Below are 20,471 nucleotides of genomic sequence, written 5' to 3'. Positions count from 1 at the left end.
AGAATTTTTTTACAGGGACAGAGAGAGAGTCAGATAGAGGGATAGATAGGGACAAACAGGAACGGAGAGAGATGAGAAGCATCAATCATCAGTTTTTCGTTGCAACACCGTAGTTGTTCATTGATTGCTTTCTCATATGTGCCATGACCGCGGGCCTTCAGCAGACTGAGTAACCCTCCCACACCCCCGCTCGAACCAGTGACCTTGGGTCCATGCTAGTGAGCTTTTTGCTCAAGCCAGATGAGCCCGCGCTCAAGCTGGCAACCCCAGGGTCTCGAACCTGGGTCCTCCGCATCCCAGGCGGACGCTCTATCTACTGCGCCACCGCCTGGTCAGGCTGTAGAATTTTTTTTTAATTAACGCTTGTATGTTATAGGTATTGAGGACTGTTCTCTCTTTCTCTAATTTTTTTCTTGTTTCCTCTTCTTGCCTTATGGCATGGTACAGAATTTTCTGAAATAAGTATAAGTAACAGGCAATCTTATATCATTCCTGTCTTAAATAAGTATGTACTATTCAGTATGATGTTGGCTGTTCCAGAGAGACATACTTCATTACAATAACAACTACCTATTTCTAACTTACTAAGAGAGTTAATAAAATATTAATGTTGATTAGAAAAAGCTGGAGAGGCCCTGGCTGGTTGGTTCAGCTGTAGAGCGACAGCCTGGCATGTAGAAGTCCTGGGTTCAATTCCTAGTCAGGGCACACAGGAGAGGCAACCATCTGCTTCTCCACCCCTCCCCCTCTCCCTTCTCTCTCTCTCTCTTCTCCTCCTGCAGCCATGGCTTGAATGGTTCGAGCAAGTTGGCCCCAAGCACTGAGAATGGTTCCATGACCTCACCTCAGGCACTAAAATAGCTCAGTTGCTGAGCAATGGAGCAGTGGCCCCAGATGGGCAAAGCATCGTCCTATAGGGGGCTTGCCAGGTGGATCCCTTTCAGGGCACATGTGAGAGTCTGTCTCTCTGTCTCCCCACCTCTCAGTTAATAAAAATTTTTTAAAAATTAAATTAAAAAAAAGAAAAAGCTGGAGAGAATGGTATTAGAGAATGTTCTACCTCTGCAACACTTCTATAAATCTAAAAATACTTCAAAATCAAAAGCTTAATAAAAGTAGACATTGACTTTTGTGAAATGTCTCTCAGGATCTATTGGAGTGATTACATGGATTTTGGATACACTTTTAAACCCTGTAGTAAAAGCATCTATGCTCACTCATTTCTAATTCATTCTCCCTCTACTCACCATAATGATTTTTTGAAAACTATAAATAAGACCGCCACATACTCCTGATTAAAATCCTTAAATGGCTTTCCATTACATTCAATATAAAATCCAAACTCCTTTACAAGCCTAAGGATTTTGCATGTCACAGCTCAGTTCAAATCTCCCACCCGCTCTGGCCACACTGGCCGTCCTCCTGTTTCCGAGGCTTTCCTGCCTCAGAGCTCTCGTCATGCTGTGCCCACTGCCTGGAAACCTGGTGCCTACTCTTGGTCTAGCTAGTTCTTGCTTGTCTTCTTGGATCCCGGCTTAAAAGCGTCAGCCCTTCAGCAAAGCCTTTCCTTTCCCCATCCAGGTACACCAGGTCCCCCCCCCCCCCCCGTCTCCCTGCCCCACGGCATACTGTCTTCTCTCTCTCAAGTCATCATCCTTTGTAATTATTTGTGGGATTAGTGGTTAAACCAAATACTCACTAGACTGTACCGTCCTTGAGGGCAGGAACCACATCAGATTTTGTTTTTGTTTTTACTGCTGGCTCCTCAAGGCCTAGCACAAATGTCTGGCACAAAAAAACAGGGCACTTAGTAAGTATTTATAATATTACGTCATCTTGGGCAAGTTACCTAACCTCTCAGTGTCTCGGTTTTCTATCTGTAAAATGGGACTGAGAAGACCTCAGTGCACATAGCCATGCCAAGGCTTAAATGAGCTAATAGACATAAATTCCTTGAAAGAGTGCCTGGTGCGTTGATAACACTATCTAAGAGGTTGCTCCTTGCCAAGTCAGTCACCAGTGCCTGGGCGTCTTCCGCCCAGTCTCAGACTCCACAGGGGGCAGAGGGAGAGAACAGCCAGCTCAACAATGCAGAAAGCTGAGAACATGTAGAAAGAGAGAGGATTTATTAGTTCCTGTACTTTTCTGACATTTCCAGTTCCATGCCCTTTCTTCTGGATCCTCTCTCTATTAGAAAGATACATCCAATATTAGCGGACACAGCAAAGAGCATTCATGCAGTCTTTCCTGCATTTATTCCTTCAACAGATATGCTGAGCACCTGCTAAGTACCAGGCACGATTCTCGGTGCCAGGAATACAGCAATAGGAGGGAGAAGTGGAAAGGCCAAAATCCCTGCTGGAGGGAGAGGTGGAAAGGCCAAAATCCCTGCTGGAGGGAGAGGTGGAAAGACCAAAATCCCTGCCTCCATCTCATGGGCAGAGAGGGTAGAGAGGACCGTAATTGCTAATACTTGCCTAACCCTCTGATGTAGGTATTATTATTACCCTTTTCCAAAGACAAGGAGACTGAGGCACAGAGAGGGTCTCTCACTTACAAGAGTCACACAGCCAATCAGCAACAAACCATGTGAGCCTAGGCAATCTGGCCCCTAACTACTGTACAAGCCTGCCTCGCTCAGGAAGATAGGAACTTAGCACACCTTACCCCTCAGACCAAGGGGCCTCAACTATAAAGAACCTTCTAAAAGCAGGGGCATGGAGTGGGAGGGAACACCTGTCGGAAAATGTCAGCTATGTATGTGTTCAGACTGGAGTCAAAGGTGCGATGTTGGTAGAAACCAGTGAACTAAGCCTATCCAAGAGTAATTTCTCAAAAAAGTCTGCAGGCAACTAACACCTAGGGGGAAGTAGGGGGAGAGGAGATGGAAGGGGAAATCCAAGCACGAATTCTCACAAGGGCTGATGGGTTTGAACCAGAAGAGATCATATATCCCGGCTAGTCCAGCTCCGTGGGCGCCGGGCTGGCTAGCTCTCCGCCTGCTCCCTCCACACCGGCTTTAGTCTGCCTTCTCACACCAGCTTTCGCTTCCTTGCTCAATTACCTTCCCCCAGCATGGGGTCCCACACCTCCCAAACTGGCAGGAGACCCACGACACAAGGCAGGAGCCGAACGGCCACCCAGGATGTCAGCAGATCCCAGAGCCAGGAGAAAAGACAGAGAGCAGGCCCGACAATTAGTGCCAGGCACGAATCGTAAGAATGAGCCAACATGATGCATGGGCACTCAGGTCTGGCTGCCACCGAGATCCTTAGAGAAATAGACACAATTCCAAAATGAAACTGGCTTGCTGGCCCTACCTGGTGATTGATTAAACTAACCTGAGGGAGCAAGCATACCAAAAAATGCCGCCAAAAACGAGATTAAAATTTTAACCATTCCACCAACACAGGATCCAAAGCCTCCAGGCGATAGGATCTGAAAACAAAACCACCTGGAGGTTGTCAGGGTCTTCCTGGGTGGTGACCGTGGGCGCATGCTTGCTCTCTGGGGAACACATAATCCCCAACGGAGGAGGGAGTGGGCTGAAATTTCCACACATGCTCACTCTGCAGACTGTCAGAGCACGTCAGTCAAAATCATGTCCAATCTGGTCTGACCTTGTCAAGATCTGTGCCTCCGGAAACAGCTGGTGTTTTGCCACGATTTCAGATAAAGGTGGAACTTCCCCAATTTTCGGGGGGAGGGGTAGGAAGGAGGTGTCAGTTAATGGACAGAATTCTCAGTTTTGCAGGGTTTTTTCCCCAAAGAATCTTTCTTAAACGAGAGGCAGCCACAAACATGTCTACACTGCCTCCTGAACACAAAACCACCCTATGAAGCAACAAGGGACTCAGATGATAACAGTATCTGCCTCATGAGACTTTTACAAGGATCAAATAAATTATCACTTGTAAAATGCTTAGACTGACACAGAGCAAGCACAAGATGCATGTAATTATTTGTCAAATAATATAAATTAAGGAATTATTTACCAATTACAATTAAAAACAATGCCAGTCTTGCCTACACAACAACTTGTTTTTTCAGGGGTCTGTATTTGTGACTGTGTACAAGTACACACGAGTTGTGACTTCCTCTTCCCCAAGTCACATGATGGCAGCAGATATACCAAGGTGTCAGAGAACCTGCTGACCCTCATCCCTGCATTAAAATTAAGACTCTTGAGAGAGGAGGATGGAGATTTAATAAATTATCAACTGAATTGCAAATATCAACTATGGTATTCTCCAAAGCTGGTTTGAAATCTCCATTACACCATCTCTAGAAACAATATGTTAAGCCTTCTTAGCAAGACAGTCAAACATGTCCAGGCTCTTCCCGTGACCTCAAAGAAGGGGCAACAGGAAGAAGAAGAATGAAGTGGGCATGTTCTCCCAGAGGGGCAGGGTCTAGCCCAGGGGTCGGGAACCTTTTTGGCTGAGAGAGCCATGAATGCCACATATTTTAAAATATAATTCCATGAGAGCCATACAACGACCCGTGTATGTTATGCATTATCCAATAAAAACTTGATGTCCTGGAGGACAGCTGTAATTGGCTCCAGCCACCCACAACCATGAACATGAGCGGTAGGAAATGAATGGATTGTAATACATGTGAATGTTTTATATTTTTAACGTTATTTTTTTTTAATTAAAGATTTGTCTGCGAGCCAGATGCAGCCATCAAAAGAGCCACATCTGGCTTGCGAGCCATAGGTTCCCGACCCCTGGTCTAGCCTGAATTGTGAGTGCCCGTCACCCCTGGTCAACTTTATTAAACCCCTTTCTTACAGAAGCAACATGAGATTGGGGAGTGTCCCCTTAAACTTAAAATTTCTCAAATGGTGCTGAACACCACATGCTCAAAGATGTAAGTGTCTAAGGGTAGACACGCCATCTCTTTAGTTTGTTCTATAGATTATCAGTAAACAAAGGCTTGTCCCTTCATTATCAGGGTCCTCTTTTCTCTATTATCACCGCCCTCACAACCAGAATATAAAGCTCCTAACCTATTCTCCATAACCAAGGACTTCAAGATACTCTATGAATATTTATGAAGCTCCCCACCAGGAAGGGAAAATTTTAAATCATTGATTCTGCATCTTACCCCTGTGTACTTATCCTGTCAAAGAGTACAAACAAGCAGAGTAGGAACACTCAGAGTCAGAGAACATTTTGACAGTTGCCAGGTGGGAGGGGCTGTTGGGAGGCTGGGTAAAAAGATGAAGGGATTAAGAAAAAACAAACCTCAGACACAACAATATGGTGACTGCAAGAGGGAAAGACAGGTAGGGGGAGGCAGGAGAGAGTGAAGGGGAGACAAATGGTGACGGAAGGAGACTTGACCTGGGGTGGTGAACACACATACAGTGTACAGATGATGTGTTATAGAATTGTACACCTCAAACCTATATAAGTGTATTAACCAATGACATCCCAATAAATTCAATGAAAAAAAATTTCTTTTGATTCAAATAGAAAGAATAATCATGTGAATGTAAAGTACAACATAAAGGCCCTGGCCGGTTGGCTCAGTGGTAGAGCGTCGGCCTGGCGTGCAGGAGTCCCAGGTTCAATTTCCGGCCAGGGCACACAGGAGAAGCGCCCATCTGCTTCTCTACCCCAATCCCCTCCTTCCTCTCTGTCTCTCTCGTCCCCTCCCACAGCCGAGGCTCCATTGGAGCAAAGTTGGCCCGGGCGCTGAGGATGGCTCCATGGCCTCTGCCCCAGGCGCTAGAGTGGCTCTGGTCGCGACGGAGCGGCACCCCAGATGGGCAGAACATCGCCCATCCCCTGATGGGCATGCCAGGTGGATCCCGGTCGGGCCCATGCGGGAGTCGGTCTGACTGCCTCCCCGTTTCCAACTTCAGAAAAATACAAATAAATAAATAAATAAATAAAGTACAACATAAAGAATATAGTAATTGTAATACTATATTCTATGTATGGTGTCAGATGGGGACTAGGTTTATCAGGATGATCACTGTAAATTATGTGTATATGTCTAATCACTGGCTGTACACCTGAAACTAATATAATATTGTATATCAACTGTCACTGAAAAATAAAAATTATTAAAAAAAAAAAAAGAAAAGACCAGCCACTTAGCAAAATAATCACTTCCCAATCATTCAGGACCGATTCGTCAATCTACCACCCTGAGCTTCCCAGTCCTCCTCCCCCAAGTGGTCTCCTCTCCGAGCAGGAAATAAAGATGAGAACCAAATCTGTCACACAGGGTTGGCCACTACTGGGTTTGATAAAAGAGACTGCACCTGACGGTGACAATGATGTCTCACGGAGAAGTCACTGAAGTCAAACTTGATTTTGAAGAACCATCACTGAAGTCATTGAAGACAGCTTGCCCACCAATCCCACATCTGTGGATTTTATGCCGCCAGAACTCTTAGGGATCTGGGAAGCTGAACATTTCTCCAACCCTCTGGAGAAGCAGTAGAATTGCAGGGCCTGATTCTGAATTATTGATGTCATAATATATTGAGAGGTCTCCGTTAGGTCATACACAGGTTACACCCCAGTGCAATTCCATGTACCTACCCAAGGTGGGGGAGGAGGGGTTGGGGGACACAATGCTGAGCCAGTTGATCGTGCACATCTGCTGTGTGCAAAGCCCCAGGGGGAGGGGGGTCCTCTGACTCTGACCAGCGCTCACAACTTCCAGCGTACCCGTCTGACGGCCTCATTCACCACCTCATAAACAGGGCAGGTACGCTTTACTCCACTTTACTGATATGGAACATAGGCTGGTACATTTAAGCAAACCACCCACTGTAAATTATAAGGTTCTCTAACCCTTATGTTTATATTCACTGCCAGGCATTCTTCCTCGATGCTGAGGCTAGAGCCGGGAACCAAACAGAGAAAAATCCCTGCCCTCGTGCAGCTGACGTGCTAGTGTGGGGAGAGAAATTACAGACATACAAACAAATATGGTAAGGGTCAGTGAGTGCTTCAGAAAGAAAGAAAAGAGTTCGGTGTTACAAAGTGGGGGGCGAGGGGGGAGGAGGCTGCCATTTGGAGTGTGCTCGCTTCACCCGGTCAGGGAAGGCCTGTGTGTCAGGTGGCTTTGGGCGGGGACCAGTAGGAAGAGGGTGGAGGGTGCCAACTGAAGGAAGGAACTGTATTTGGGCAGCAGATACAAAATCGGAGGTGGGAGCAGGCTGGGGGCGCTGGAAACAGCAGAAGCAAGGCCACTGGGACGGGAGCCGAGCGAGCGAGGGGCGTGTGATGAGCGATGACCGTGCCAGGCAGCCGGAAGCCGGATCTCACGGGACCTTGCAGACCGTGGTTAAGGACCTCAGATTTTATTCCAGAGATGAGGGGAGGTTTCTGGAGGGCTCTAAAACTAGACGATCACTCCAGAAGGATACTCAAGTGGGCAGTCGAAGAAGTGGGGAGGTCCATTAAGAGATTACCGAACAGTCCAGGCAGCGATTGATGTCAACAGACAACACATAAGGTACACATCAAAGGCTTCCCTTCCTCATTTTTCCAGTACAACTGAGAAAGCCACCCCCTTCTCTTCCACCTGCAGCCTGACAACTTGTTCCTCTACCCGCTGATTTAGAGGCAGGGTGGCCAACCTGGGGCGATGGCACTAGGTGCTTCTGCTGTGTTAAGGGTCCACCTGCATCAGCTGTTCCCTGGTGAGGATGAGGTTAAGGAAAGCATCGGACAGGAAACACCAGCCTTGACTCTGGTTTCCTATTACTTAGGACATCTGCTTGCCTCTAAACATTCTGAGAGTCTCTAGATGGTGGCCACGATCAATGCCCCCGCTAGAATACTCCATTTCCATATGCCAGGATCTTTTGTAAGTGCCTGGAGGACACTGATCTCCTACAGAAGATGGCAGCACTGTGGAGCAAAGAGCTGGAGAGAGGAGATGAGCAGCTCCCCCGGGGCGCAGCAAGTAGCAGGGCCCATCTGGCTTTCACTTAACTGATGGTGAGTAATCACAGGAAACCTTGAAATCACTTCTACAACATCCGTCAGAGCACAGCCCGTCATGGGCCACCCAAAGATGGTGATTAATCACAGGAAACCTTGAAATCACTTCTACAACATCCGTCAGAGCACAGCCCGTCATGGGCCACCCAAAGATGGTGACTTTAGATCACTGGAGGGACGGATCAGGAAGCTTAGAGAAAGATATCTTAAAAGAATAAGATGTTGGGGCCTGACCTTTGGTGGCGCAGTGGATAAAGCGTCGACCTGGAAATGCTGAGGTCGCCGGTTTGAAACCCTGGGCTTGCCTGGTCAAGGCACATATGGGAATTGATGCTTCCAGCCCCCCCCCCCCTCTAAAATGAATAAAAAAAAAAAAAAAAAAAAAAAAGAATAAGATGTTGCCCTGGCCGGCTGGCTCAGCGGTAGAGCGTCGGCCTGGCATGCGGGGGACCCGGGTTCGGTTCCCGGCCAGGGCACATAGGAGAAGCGCCCATTTGCTTCTCCACCCCCACCCCTCCTTCCTCTCTGTCTCTCTCTTCCCCTCCCGCAGCCAGGGCTCCATTGGAGCGGGGATGGCCCAGGCACTGGGGATGGCTCCTTGGCCTCTGCCCCAGGCGCTAGAGTGGCTCTGGTTGTGGCAGAGCGATGCCCTGAAGGGGCAGAGCATCGCCCCCTGGTGGGCAGAGCGTGGCCCCTGGTGGGCGTGCCGGGTGGATCCCGGTCGGGTGCATGCGGGAGTCTGTCTGACTGTCTCTCCCCCGTTCCAGCTTCAGAAAGATACAAAAAAAAAAAGAATAAGATGTTAAAACAAGGCTAGCATTCATCAGGATTCTTAATGACGGTGTTAATTCCTATCCCTTTGCAGAGCGTGAGCTATGGGAAAACCTACCTAGAGGCTGACGGAATAATTTGAGAGTGTCTGTCACCCTTTCAGAGGGCAGACCTCTCGGCCCTCTGGGGGTCCCTCAAAGCTATGTTTCTATAACCACTCTCTTTTCTGCTGAAACTGCTGGAGCGATAAATCATCTTATCACCAAGACCTCTAGCTTCTAAATAGTGCTCTTCGGCAAGAGAAGCGCATTGGCATTCAGCCAGGAGACCAACTCGATTTGGTTTCTGGTCTTCTGCACTGTGTTTTGCGAGGCTGTTGTTAACGCACCTGGAGCTCAGTCCCCGGACTGAAAACCAGCAGAATGGAAAAGAAAAGATGTGGTTAACTCTGACTCTCGTGGCCGAGGCAAGCAATCGCTGGTGCAGCCCGAGGTTAAAAACAATACAAGGAGAGGGGAAGGGGAAACTTCCCACCGCACTGCCTCCCTCCAGCAGATGATTTCATTAGCCAAAAAAACAAAAAAACAAAACTGAGCAAATGAACATTTCTACAGTGACTCACTGACTCAGCAGGGCCGCGTGGGCATCCAGCCCGTTCGGGTCCAATGAGTGTGCTGTGTGTGACCGCCACCGACCCCTCAGCATCCACGTTGGCTTTCCTTCCCAGGGCCGTTGTCCACGTCCCAGCCTCACATCAATCTATTTCAATGGCTCCCGCTCTGAGTAGCAGCTTTGAAACCAAGCACCTAATAATGCCTTTCAAAACAGGATTGAGAAGCTGGAGACACTGAAAGGTGGAAGTCCAAGAGCACCAGAGGCCAGCGGCCAGGGGATCTGGCTTTGAAACACAGGGACACAGGCTTCAGAAACGGACAAGGCATCTGCAGAATTCCCCAGGCTGGGAACCCAGAGATTCTCTCCCCTCTGCTGTGCTTCTTGGCAAATGGCTCTACGGCGAATCAAAGGTGATACTGACTACACCGCTCAGTCTTCCACTGCAACACGTCATGAGCAGCCATCACTCTCTTCATCTGAATCTATGAGTCTCCCAAGACTTACACAAATTTACAGCAGGCCGACATCACCCCCCTGATAAAACACTTCATGAATTAAAGGGCCCCTCCTTCCTTCACTCCAGTCATTACGTGGCCCCGCAGGCTCTCCTCTCAAACATGGTCCGGAATGAAACATTCTACGGCAGAGACCGTTGTTTCAAGGCCGGCCACACCACGGCTGCTCCTCCACACCAAAGCAGGGTCCGTCGTACATGTGGGGAACCCAGATCTGGCCCATTCTGCATCAGCCCTCTGTCTGAGGGGACACACACAGCTGGGGACTTGGGGACCCATGGCCGAGGCCCCAGAACAGGAGTTGGTAAACCTTTTCCAGAAAGGTCCAGAAAGTAAATATTTTAAGCCCAGTTGAACAGAGAGTCTCTGCCTTAACTACTCAACTCTGCTGATGTAAGACAGAAGTACTCACGGGTAACAGGAAGCAAACAGACACGACTGTGTCCCAATAAAACTTCATTTACCAAAAAATTAAAAGCAGTGGCAGTATCTGGCAGGTAATCTTATAGCTACCATTGCAGGTGACAAGGTGGGGGGGGGGTGTTCCGAGCCTTTGATCACCTGTCCCAGGTCAGTGACGGCGGGCCTTATGAAATCCCACAAACCCTTGTAGGAACAGCCAACACCGTGAGGCATGGGGTAAACTTCCACCGTTCCCATGACGACGTTCATGTGCCTTGTCTGGCATACAAAGTAGCCTCAAGAAACGAACATGCAAGAAAGTGTCAGTCCTTCCTTTCTGAATATAGCTATGTTACCGAAATGGTTGACTTGCTTATAAACAAGTCTCGGCCTGACCTGTGGTGGCGCAGTGGATAAAGTGTCAACCTGGAACACTGAGGTCGCCGGTTCAAGGCCCTGCACTTGTCTGGTCAGCGCACATGTGGGAGTTGATGCTTCCTGCTCCTCCCCCTTTCTCTTTCTCACTTTCTCTCTCTCTCTCTCTCTCTCTCTCTCTCTCTCTCTCTCTCACTTTCACTGTCCTCTCTAAAATGAATGAATTAAAAAATTTAAAAATTACAAAAAAAAACAGTCTCAATTTATTAATCCAGAGCCAGTGATGTGCGGTCAGGCCCCACGAGGAGAGTCTCTATATCCTCCAGGCAAACAGACGTTGATTAAAATTGTACATTTTAGTTGAAAAACATTGTGAATGTTCTCAAATGCTGCAGAACTTTATGTTTTAAAAAAGTTAAAATAAATTTTATGTATATTTTAGCACAGTGAAACAGTATTTTTTTTTAATTTTGAAAGGCAAAATATTAATAGCCATAGGAAAAAGAAAAAAAAAACAATGGTAAATCAAAAGAAGAACTGGTTATTGAGGAGTTCCCAATGGTAGAAACAAGCTGTAGTTTCTAAACTGCTAGAATGAAATGGAAAGTTAAGCTCTGGGCTTCTTTTAAGGTCAAAAAGCAAGTTGATTGTATACATTGTTGTTATTGAAGGCTTTACACACTTGCACATCTCCCCTTTGATGTTAGAGTTTAAGTTAGCCCACCATACACAGTGTGACTACAGTAAAAACTGTCAATAGTCTGACCAGGCAGTGGCGCAGTGGATAGAGCATTGGACTGGGACGCAGAGGACCCAGGTTCGAGACCCCGAGGTCACCAGCTTGAGCAAGGGGTTACTCAGTCTGCTGTAGCCCCATGGTCAAAGCACATATGAGAAAGCAATCAATGAACAACTAAGGTGCCACAACAAAAAATTGATGCTTCTCATCTCTCTCCCTTCCTGTCTGTCTGTCCCTATCTATCCTTCTCTCTGACTCTCTGTCTGTAAAAATAAATAAGTAAATAAATAAAAAATAAAAAATAAATAAAAAAATAAAAAACTGTCAATAAAGCTGTCACGGAATGACAGAACGTGAGCGCTGCAGGAGACCTCGGAGAGCCCCCACCCCGCTGTTCTCAACCCTTCCCACCGCATCAGGCTCAACAGATGGGCGCTCACGGGCATGCCGGAGCCTCTCCATGGCTTGCTCACTCCACACCCTTCCCTGCTGCTCAGGGAAGTGTTTCAGAAGGTGAGCAGGAGGGGCGTTAGTATATGAATCCCCTTGAATCCAGTCTAGTTTTCTTCTTAAGTGAGGCGTGAACGAACTTAGATACCTTATTTGTGTGTGTGTACATACCCCCAAACACCCACATATATGACAACAGCATGAGTGAGAACTGACTTATGATTCAATCTAAGCAGAATTTTTTAAATGCCATACGGGGTTGATATGTACTTTTAATTTAGACCACGTAGGTGACTTGAATACCAGTCATGGAGTCCATGCAGGTCTTTGTAAACCCAAATCACAAGGTGGAAATCACCACGTAATACTAGTGGTTTTATAAATCCAAGTTAAAAAAGCAAAATCAAACAGCCACCTCTCTGTGCAGACATTAACCCAGGCTACCTGAGACCACAGGCTAGCTTCGAAAAACTGAGAAGACTGACTTTGCACAGTGAACACAACACGAAGCTATCTGGAGACTTCAGTTGTTACTGACGAGAAGCAATCATTCAGAACCCAAATGTGGAATGTGCAGGTCTTTGCCCCTGTTCTTGTCATATTTCTACACTCACCAAAATCCAGGAGGATGGAGGGAACCACGTGTTCCTGGAAACTCAACACCTGAGAGCAAAGACCTTGTCTGCGTCTGTCGGGGCTGCTCTAACAGCATACCATAGACTGGATGGCACAGGCAAAACAAAATGTTATTTCTTACTGCTCTGGGGGCTGGGAAGTCTAAGATCAAGACCCCATATCCTGGTTCATCGGCAGCTGTCCTTCTGCTGTGCCCTCACATGGTGCGAGGGACAAGGGAGCTCTCTGGGGTCTCTTTTATAAGGACACCAATCCTGTAAATGAAAGGACACCCTCATGACATGATCACTTACGACAGGTCCCACCTCTCAGTGCTACTTGCATGGAGGTTAGGCGTCAACATAGGAATCTGGGGCAGTGGACAGAGGGGTGAACACAAACATTCAGCCTTTGGCAAAATAATAACCATTTCTTCCTTTTTATTATTATTTTTCTTTAAACCAGTCCTAAAGGAGGCTCCATTGTTCCCCTGAGGCAGCATTTCCCAAAGTGCTCTGTGTGTTGATGGGTGTCAGGGAATAAAAGGGCACTGTCATCTGCTAAATCTGAGAAACCCAGCCAAACTGAAACTGAACCAAACATCCGTTTCTCCACTGCATGACTTGTCAGACTCTCTCTCTCTCTGTATGTATGTGTGTGTATGTATATATATACATATATATATGTATATATATACATACACACACATATGCTGTGTTCATTGTGTAGGTCCGTGAGGACATGGTAGAAACAAGTGTTTTCCAAACTTACCAAACGTAGGATATTTTCGGGAGCAGTATATCTTGTGGGACTAGTGTTCCATGGAACATACCTTGGGAAATGTCACAGTGAGAATACATCCAAAATGGACTCTCCTTTCCCAAGATATGGGAATATTTGAGCCTGGGACTCTAGCCTCTAGCATTAATTTTTTCTAGTTTCCTAGAATGAGGCAGTCTAAATAAGAGGATTATTAGGACCCACTTGACTCATTATAACTATAGTATCTGAATAGTCACTAGCCACATGTGGCTATTTAAACTCATATTTATTAAAATTAAGTAAAATTAAAAATTCAGTTCTTCAGTCAGGCTAACCACATTCCAAGTGCACAACAGCCACATGTGGCTACTGGTTACCACACTGGACAGTATACCGATGGGTCACTTCATATCTCAAGAATCCTGATATTTATTTCCTCCCTCCACAACTTTAATCTAGGTTACTGTCATTTCAACTCAGGATCACTGCAAACCACTGCAGCTACCTTTCTCGTCTTCCTATTCCCAGTTCCCACCAAAAGAAAAAGGAAAAAGTAGAAGATCTATCAATAGGGCTGCACTTGAACGTAAGCTCCCTGTGTTCAAGGGTGTATCTGTTGTGTTTTCTAATGTATCTATAAGTGCATCTAGCACAATGCTTTGAACACAGCATTTTTTAATGAACGGTTGTTGAATGGTAACAGGAAATAGAAATATTGTAATCATGAATAAGAGTTGCCCTGCTCTGCAATTTTTCTAACCCCACTCTTTCCTCAGCCCTGTCTTCAGATTCTCTGGTGACCAACCACGCAGCATCCCTGTGCATAAACAGACCTTGAGGGCATGATGTGAAGTGAAGTAAGTCAGACAGACAAAGACAAAGCTGTATGATCTCATATGCAAACTCTAAGAAAGCCAGACTCATACAGTAGAATAGTGGTTGCCAGGGGCTGGGAGTGGAAGACACAGGGCATGTTAGTCAAAGGGTATGTAAGATAAACAAATTCTGGGGCTCTAATGTTTTACCATGGTGACTATACTTAACGATATAGTATAACATACGTGAAAGACGCTAAGAGAGTAACTCTTAACTGTTTTTCCCACCATAACAAAAATAACTGTGTGGCCTGACCTGTGGTGGCGCAGTGGATCAAGTGTCGACCTGGAAATGCTGAGGTCGCCGGTTCAAAACCCTGGGCTTGCCTGGTCAAGGCACATATGGGAGTTGATGCTTCCTGCTCCTCCCCCCTTCTCTCTCTCTCTCTTTCGCTCAGTCTCTCTCTCTCTCTCTCTGCCCCTGTTCTCTAAAATAAATAAATAAATAAAAATAATTTTTAAAAAATAACTGTATTAAGTGATGGATATTTTAACTAATCTTGTTAACAACCATTTTTCAATATACACGTATCAATTCATCACATTTTACACCTTAAATTTACACAAGGTTATATCTCAATGAAGCTGGGGAGGCGGGAATCGCAGCATGGACCCAGTACTATCTCCAGCAAGTCAGTAACTAACGCGCAAGTATTTATTTACTCTCATCAGCACTGTTAGAATGCTATCAAAAAGGCTAAAACACAGTCATGGGCTCACTGTTACGTGGTTCAACTCAGAGGACCTGCATTCTAGAACATTCCAAAATTAGTCAACATGCAAAGATCAACATGCATATTTTATACAGCTTCCTGCCCACGTATTTCCTCAATTCTAAAGTAACCTTAATATGTCCCTTCTCAGTCTGTCTCCCTGGTTGTGTGGATCTGGCAGGGTTTACAGTGAGTGGCCAGCCTCCTACCTCCAGAAACAGAGAGGTCAAGCTAACAAGAGGTCTATCAGGAGCCTTATGATGCTTCGAGCACCAAACCTTCCCCTAACCTGACTCAGCCCTTGACACCATCCCCCACAACGATCATATTCCACAGTCCACAGCTCATCACTGGATGTCACTGGATGTATTAATCAGTGCAATAAAAACGTGAATGCTTGTCCCACTCAATACGCTTAAAGTTGAAGAGGGCCTTTTCACAATTACCTTTTCTCCCCACCATAAAAGCCCTATTCATCCATGATTACTTAATTCTCAGGCACTTGTCCATCTCCCTTGCTCTAACCAATTAACGAAACCAAAACCAGTGGGTTTTCGTGTTCTTGCCAAAGAACCCAGTTGTGTTGATTCATCCACCTAGCCCTTCAATGAATATGACTGCTTCTCTCTTCTCTCACATTCCAACTGTTCTATTTAAGAAATGTCTTTAAGCCCTGGCCGGTTGGCTCAGTGGTAGAGCGTCGGCCTGGCGTGCAGGAGTCCCGGGTTCGATTCCCAGCCGGGGCACACAGGAGAAGCACCCATCTGCTTCTCCACCCCTCCCCCTCTCCTTCCTCTCTGTCTCTCTCTTCCCCTCCCGCAGCCAAGGCTCCATTGGAGCAAAGTTGGCCCGGGCGCTGAGGATGGCTCTGGGGCCTCTGCCTCAGGCGCTAGAATGGCTCTGGTTGCAACAGAGCAATGCCCCAGATGGGCAGAGCATCACCCCCCTGGTGGGCATGCCGGGTGGATCCCGGTCGGGCGCATGCGGGAGTCTGTCTGACTGCCTCTCTGTTTCCAGCTTCCCAAAAATACCAAAAAAAAGGAAGAAATGTCTTTATCGGCTTCTATTAAGAACTACACAGACTAAAACATAGGCTGTTAAATATATATATTTTTTGCTCTACTATTGAAATTTGGGGCCCTGGCCGGTTGGCTCAGCGGTAGAGCGTCGGCCTAGCGTGCGGAGGACCCGGGTTCGATTCCCGGCCAGGGCACATAGGAGAAACACCCATTTGCTTCTCCACCGCCCCCCTCCTTCCTCTCTGTCTCTCTCTTCCCCTCCCGCAGCCAAGGCTCCATTGGAGCAAAGATGGCCCGGGCGCTGGGGATGGCTCTGTGGCCTCTACCTCAGGCGCTAGAGTGGCTCTGGTCGCAACATGGCGACACCCAGGATGGGCAGAGCGTCGCCCCCTGGTGGGCAGAGCGTCGCCCCTGGTGGGCGTGCCGGGTGGATCCCGGTCGGGCGCATGCGGGAGTCTATCTGACTGTCTCTCCCCGTTTCCAGCTTCAGAAAAAAGAAAAAAAAAAAAAAAGAAATCACTCACCCTCTTAACAGACTAAAAAAATCTACCTCCTTCTCTGCTAAAAAAAAAAAAAAAAAAAAAAAAAAAAAAAAAAAAAAGAAAAGAAATTTGGAGCAATCCGTTTCTAGCTTCTCCAAAAGCATTAATTGTAAATACCGTGAGGCTCACTCTGCTTGCGTCGCTTGTGCATGTCAAAAATGTGACTCCAGGAAGGGGACCAGGACACGGGACAGCAGAGAAGACAAAGTCGGAGTCACTGCAGCCACAGTTCGGCATTCCACTGGTACGTGAAGTCACACAGTAGAACTACAGCAACCTCAGAACAGTAATTACTACTCAGAAACTGCTACATGCCTAGCCCAGATGAGGGAATCAGTCAGTCTTGACCATGAAAAGCTAATCAGTGAGGTGGCTCTTGCTAGCTTGTGGAAAACAAAAAGAATAAATCCTTGCTTTTTGACTGTACAGAAGAACAGAAAGCCCAGAGCCCCGGGTGCTTTAGGACAGACAGCTGGCTGCAACGCATGCAATTGGATAACTCCCAACCAAAGGGCAGAAAGCTAAACTCCTCCCTCTGGTCACTAGGTCTGTAATCAGACAACCAGCCACGGAGGCCCAAAGCCACCTTGAAAGGGATGAACAGCTCCCCCGTGTGCTGATGAGAACCAATCAACTCATCTGCCCAAACATGTGACCTTCGCTGGATTAGGGCAAGTCTGCTCCTCTTGGTATTCAGTAGGATTGTTCCTTCTCTACAAGATAAATTAAGTCTAAAAAGAAATGTTCAGGCCCTGGCCGGTTGGCTCAGCGGTAGAGCGTCGGCCTGGCGTGCGGGGGACCCGGGTTCGATTCCCGGCCAGGGCACATAGGAGAAACGCCCATTTGCTTCTCCACCACTCCCCCTTCCTCTCTGTCTCTTTCTTCCCCTCCCGCAGCCAAGGCTCCATTGGAGCAAAGATGGCCCAGGCGCTGGGGATGGCTCTTTGGCCTCTGCCCCTGGCGCTAGAGTGGCTCTGGTCATGGCAGAGCGACGCCCCAGAGGGGCAGAGCATCGCCCCTGGTGGGCGTGCCGGGTAGATCCCGGTCGGGCGCATGCGGGAGTCTGTCTGACTGTCTCTACCCATTTCCAGCTTCAGAAAAATACAAAAAAAAAAAAAAAAAAAAAAGGAATGTTCAAGTTAAATGAAAAGCTCATATCCTAAATATTTGTGCTAGTTTTGAGAAGAGGTGAGGTCTGAGTTACTTCGTGAACGTGGTAAGATGTCCAAACATTTCAGAAAATCAGTTCTGCCTAATGGATATGTCTGATTTATTCTCAAGAGTTGCTGAAATTCTGAGGATGACTTTGCTCCTTGGTTTTCTTTATCAGCCTTCATTAAGGTGATTGAGATGCTTTTAATTTGAGATTTTTAAATTTTGTGATTACAGTTCAGAATGTTAAAATATTCTGATTGAATCTGTATGTGGCGCTAAGAGCCTTAAGAACTTCAATTTATTAAATTCAGAAATTAGTGAATGTTAAATAAATGAAACCATTTTTTTAACATAAAATGGTTACTTTATAAATAAAATAATATCCACAAGTTAAGCTTTAGGTTTAAGTAATACTAGGCATTGAAATTTACAATTTTGAGAAACTGAATAATAATTGAAAAGAACAATTAACAGTGGATGTTCCCTTCCAAACTTAAAAGCCATCCACAGCTATTAAAAACACACTGACAATTCACCTAGCCGTTATGCTATTTTTTAACTTTCTTTTTGAGTTTTCAATAGATAGTAATCATGCCCTGGCCGGATGGCTTAGTTGGGTGGAGCATCATACTGAAGCACAGAGGTGGCCAGTTCAATCCCTGGTGAGGGCACATACAGGAACAGATTGATGTTCCTGTCTCTCTCTTGCTCTCCCTTCCTCTCGCTCTACAGTCCATACATTTAAAAATGTTTTTAATAAATAAATTAAAAATATATAGTAATAATGGCAAAGTTAAAAGACAGCAAGATGAGTCTCCTACAAAATTAAATAAGCCCTCTTAGAAGATACATGCTGAAGCTGATTTTCTTTCTTTTTTTTTTTTTTTTTTTTTTTGTATTTTTCTGAAGCTGGAAACGGGGAGAGACAGTCAGACAGACTCCCGCATGCGCCCGACCAGGATCCACCCGGCACGCCCACCAGGGGCGACGCTCTGCCCACCAGGCGGCGATGCTCTGCCCCTCCGGGGCGTCGCTCTGTTGCGACCAGAGCCACTCTAGTGCCTGGGGCAGAGGCCAAGGAGCCATCCTCAGCGCCCGGGCCATCTTTACTCCAATGGAGCCTTGGCTGCGGGAGGGGAAGAGAGAGACAGAGAGGAAGGAGGGGGTGGGGTGGAGAAGCAAATGGGCGCTTCTCCTATGTGCCCTGGCCGGGAATTGAACCCGGGTCCCCCGCATGCCAGGCCAACGCTCTACCGCTGAGCCAACCGGCCAGGGCTGAAGCTGATTTTCATCTAAAGCATTTGGAATGGAAAATCACCCCAGAGGGAAAAAGGCTAATGAGATAATAAAGGGGGTCATTGTTGGCACCCCTGCTGGCTAAACCGGAACCAGATGGAAGTGAGCGAGTCACTGGTCCCGCTGCTTCCAGCTGAGTGACCAAACCTGGAAGGATGAGAGAGGCAAGGTCAGTGGGTGGAACAGACCAGGCCGGACCAGAGCACCGGAAGCACATACACCCCATTTCGTATTGCCTTGTGGAGTGCAGGCCCACTGCTGCCTGGTCGTCTAATTCTTCCAGACATTTCTGAACAGTGATGTTGACATATATCCAGATTTTTAAGTGAAAGCAATTGATTTTTACATCATGGCACCTAATGATTGTAAACATTTGCACAGCAAAACAAAACACATAGGTGGGCCACAGAAGTGTGCCTTTTGATCTGCAGAGTGAAGTCAAACTCCACAGCCTGAGACTCTCAATAGCCTGGATCCCAGCTGTCTCCTATCTCCAGCCCAATCATACCCTAGCTCAAACATCCTGTAATTCCTTAAGATGATTCCATTCCCTAACGCTCAGCCTTGGCTCATACTGCACCGTCTACCCAGAATGCCCTGCCCGGCCAGCCCACTTGGCTAGATCACCTCTTTCATGAACTCTATCTTCCAAAATGTGTCTTTGAAACTGCTTGCTGAGTATATGGAGATCACTATCCTGGGCTGAGGAAAACAAGGACGTACAACACAGGAAGGGCATATCTATCCATCAAATCAAGCTGTGCAGGAAACCCAAACAGATGCACTTTTAATGGAAGGATAATGCTACCAACAGCACACACTGCAGCCTACGGAGGTGTTTCAAGGTAATGCATTTTAGCTACCAAAATTATCCTCTACTTCATTTCAAAGAGAAGTCTAACTTCCCGTACCTCCCAGAGGAGCAGAATAATAACCTTGAGCTCTGAATGGCTGGCCATCTTCAGTGGATATTCACTTAAGATTATTCAAATATGAAAAAATTTTAAAGTGAAGGTAGAAAGGTAAAACTATAGAGAAAGTAAGCAGATCAGTGGCTGCAAATGGTTTGGGAGGGAAAAGGGAGGAATAAACAGGTGGTGCATAGGATCTTTTAGGGAGATGAAACTATTCTGTACGACGCCATGAAGGAGGGTCGATGACATGCATTTGTCAAAACCCACACAACTATACAACATGCACAGTGAACCTTCATGTATGCAAATTAAGGAAGAAAATCATTTACAGGTCTGGGGTGAGGAAGGGTAGATAGAGGTCCCAAGAAAGAATCCTGATTATGACAAGAGAATCTAATTGTATTACAGATGTATGAAAACTCACTAAAGGGAATAGGAGAAAGGTGCTGATCTAAGTGTCTTTGGAAATGAGTGGAGTTTGTAAGACTAAAGGCAAAAAAACAAAACAAAACATACTTAAGAACTGTACTCTAGTTGATAAAATTGTTTCCCATGGGGGTATATGTTAACAATTCTGATACTGTTATACATGTATAACGGAATTGGACAAAGAAGGGAATGGATGTCAGAGGGTATAAACCAAGTTTCTCACTGTTGAAGTGCAGGTTTACAGATAAACAAAAGGATGAATCAAGGATCCATGTGGTAATGGATTAGAGTTGGCAACACCAAACCTG

At 46.4% G+C, this 20,471-nt stretch overlaps 1 protein-coding gene across 1 annotated transcript in view; it reads right to left on the bottom strand.

Annotated features, from left to right (window-relative positions):
* The window catches only part of OSBPL10 (oxysterol binding protein like 10), a 295,305-nt gene that overhangs the window by 207,477 nt on the left and 67,357 nt on the right, over positions 1-20,471 (bottom strand). The gene's annotated exons all lie outside the window — the stretch shown is intronic.

Source organism: Saccopteryx bilineata, chromosome 10 (genome assembly GCF_036850765.1).
Source record: "Saccopteryx bilineata isolate mSacBil1 chromosome 10, mSacBil1_pri_phased_curated, whole genome shotgun sequence".
In the NCBI taxonomy this organism is placed as follows: Eukaryota; Metazoa; Chordata; class Mammalia; order Chiroptera; family Emballonuridae; genus Saccopteryx; species Saccopteryx bilineata.
The sequence above is the reverse complement of the archived record's forward strand: the minus strand, read 5'-3'. Positions and strand labels throughout refer to the sequence as shown.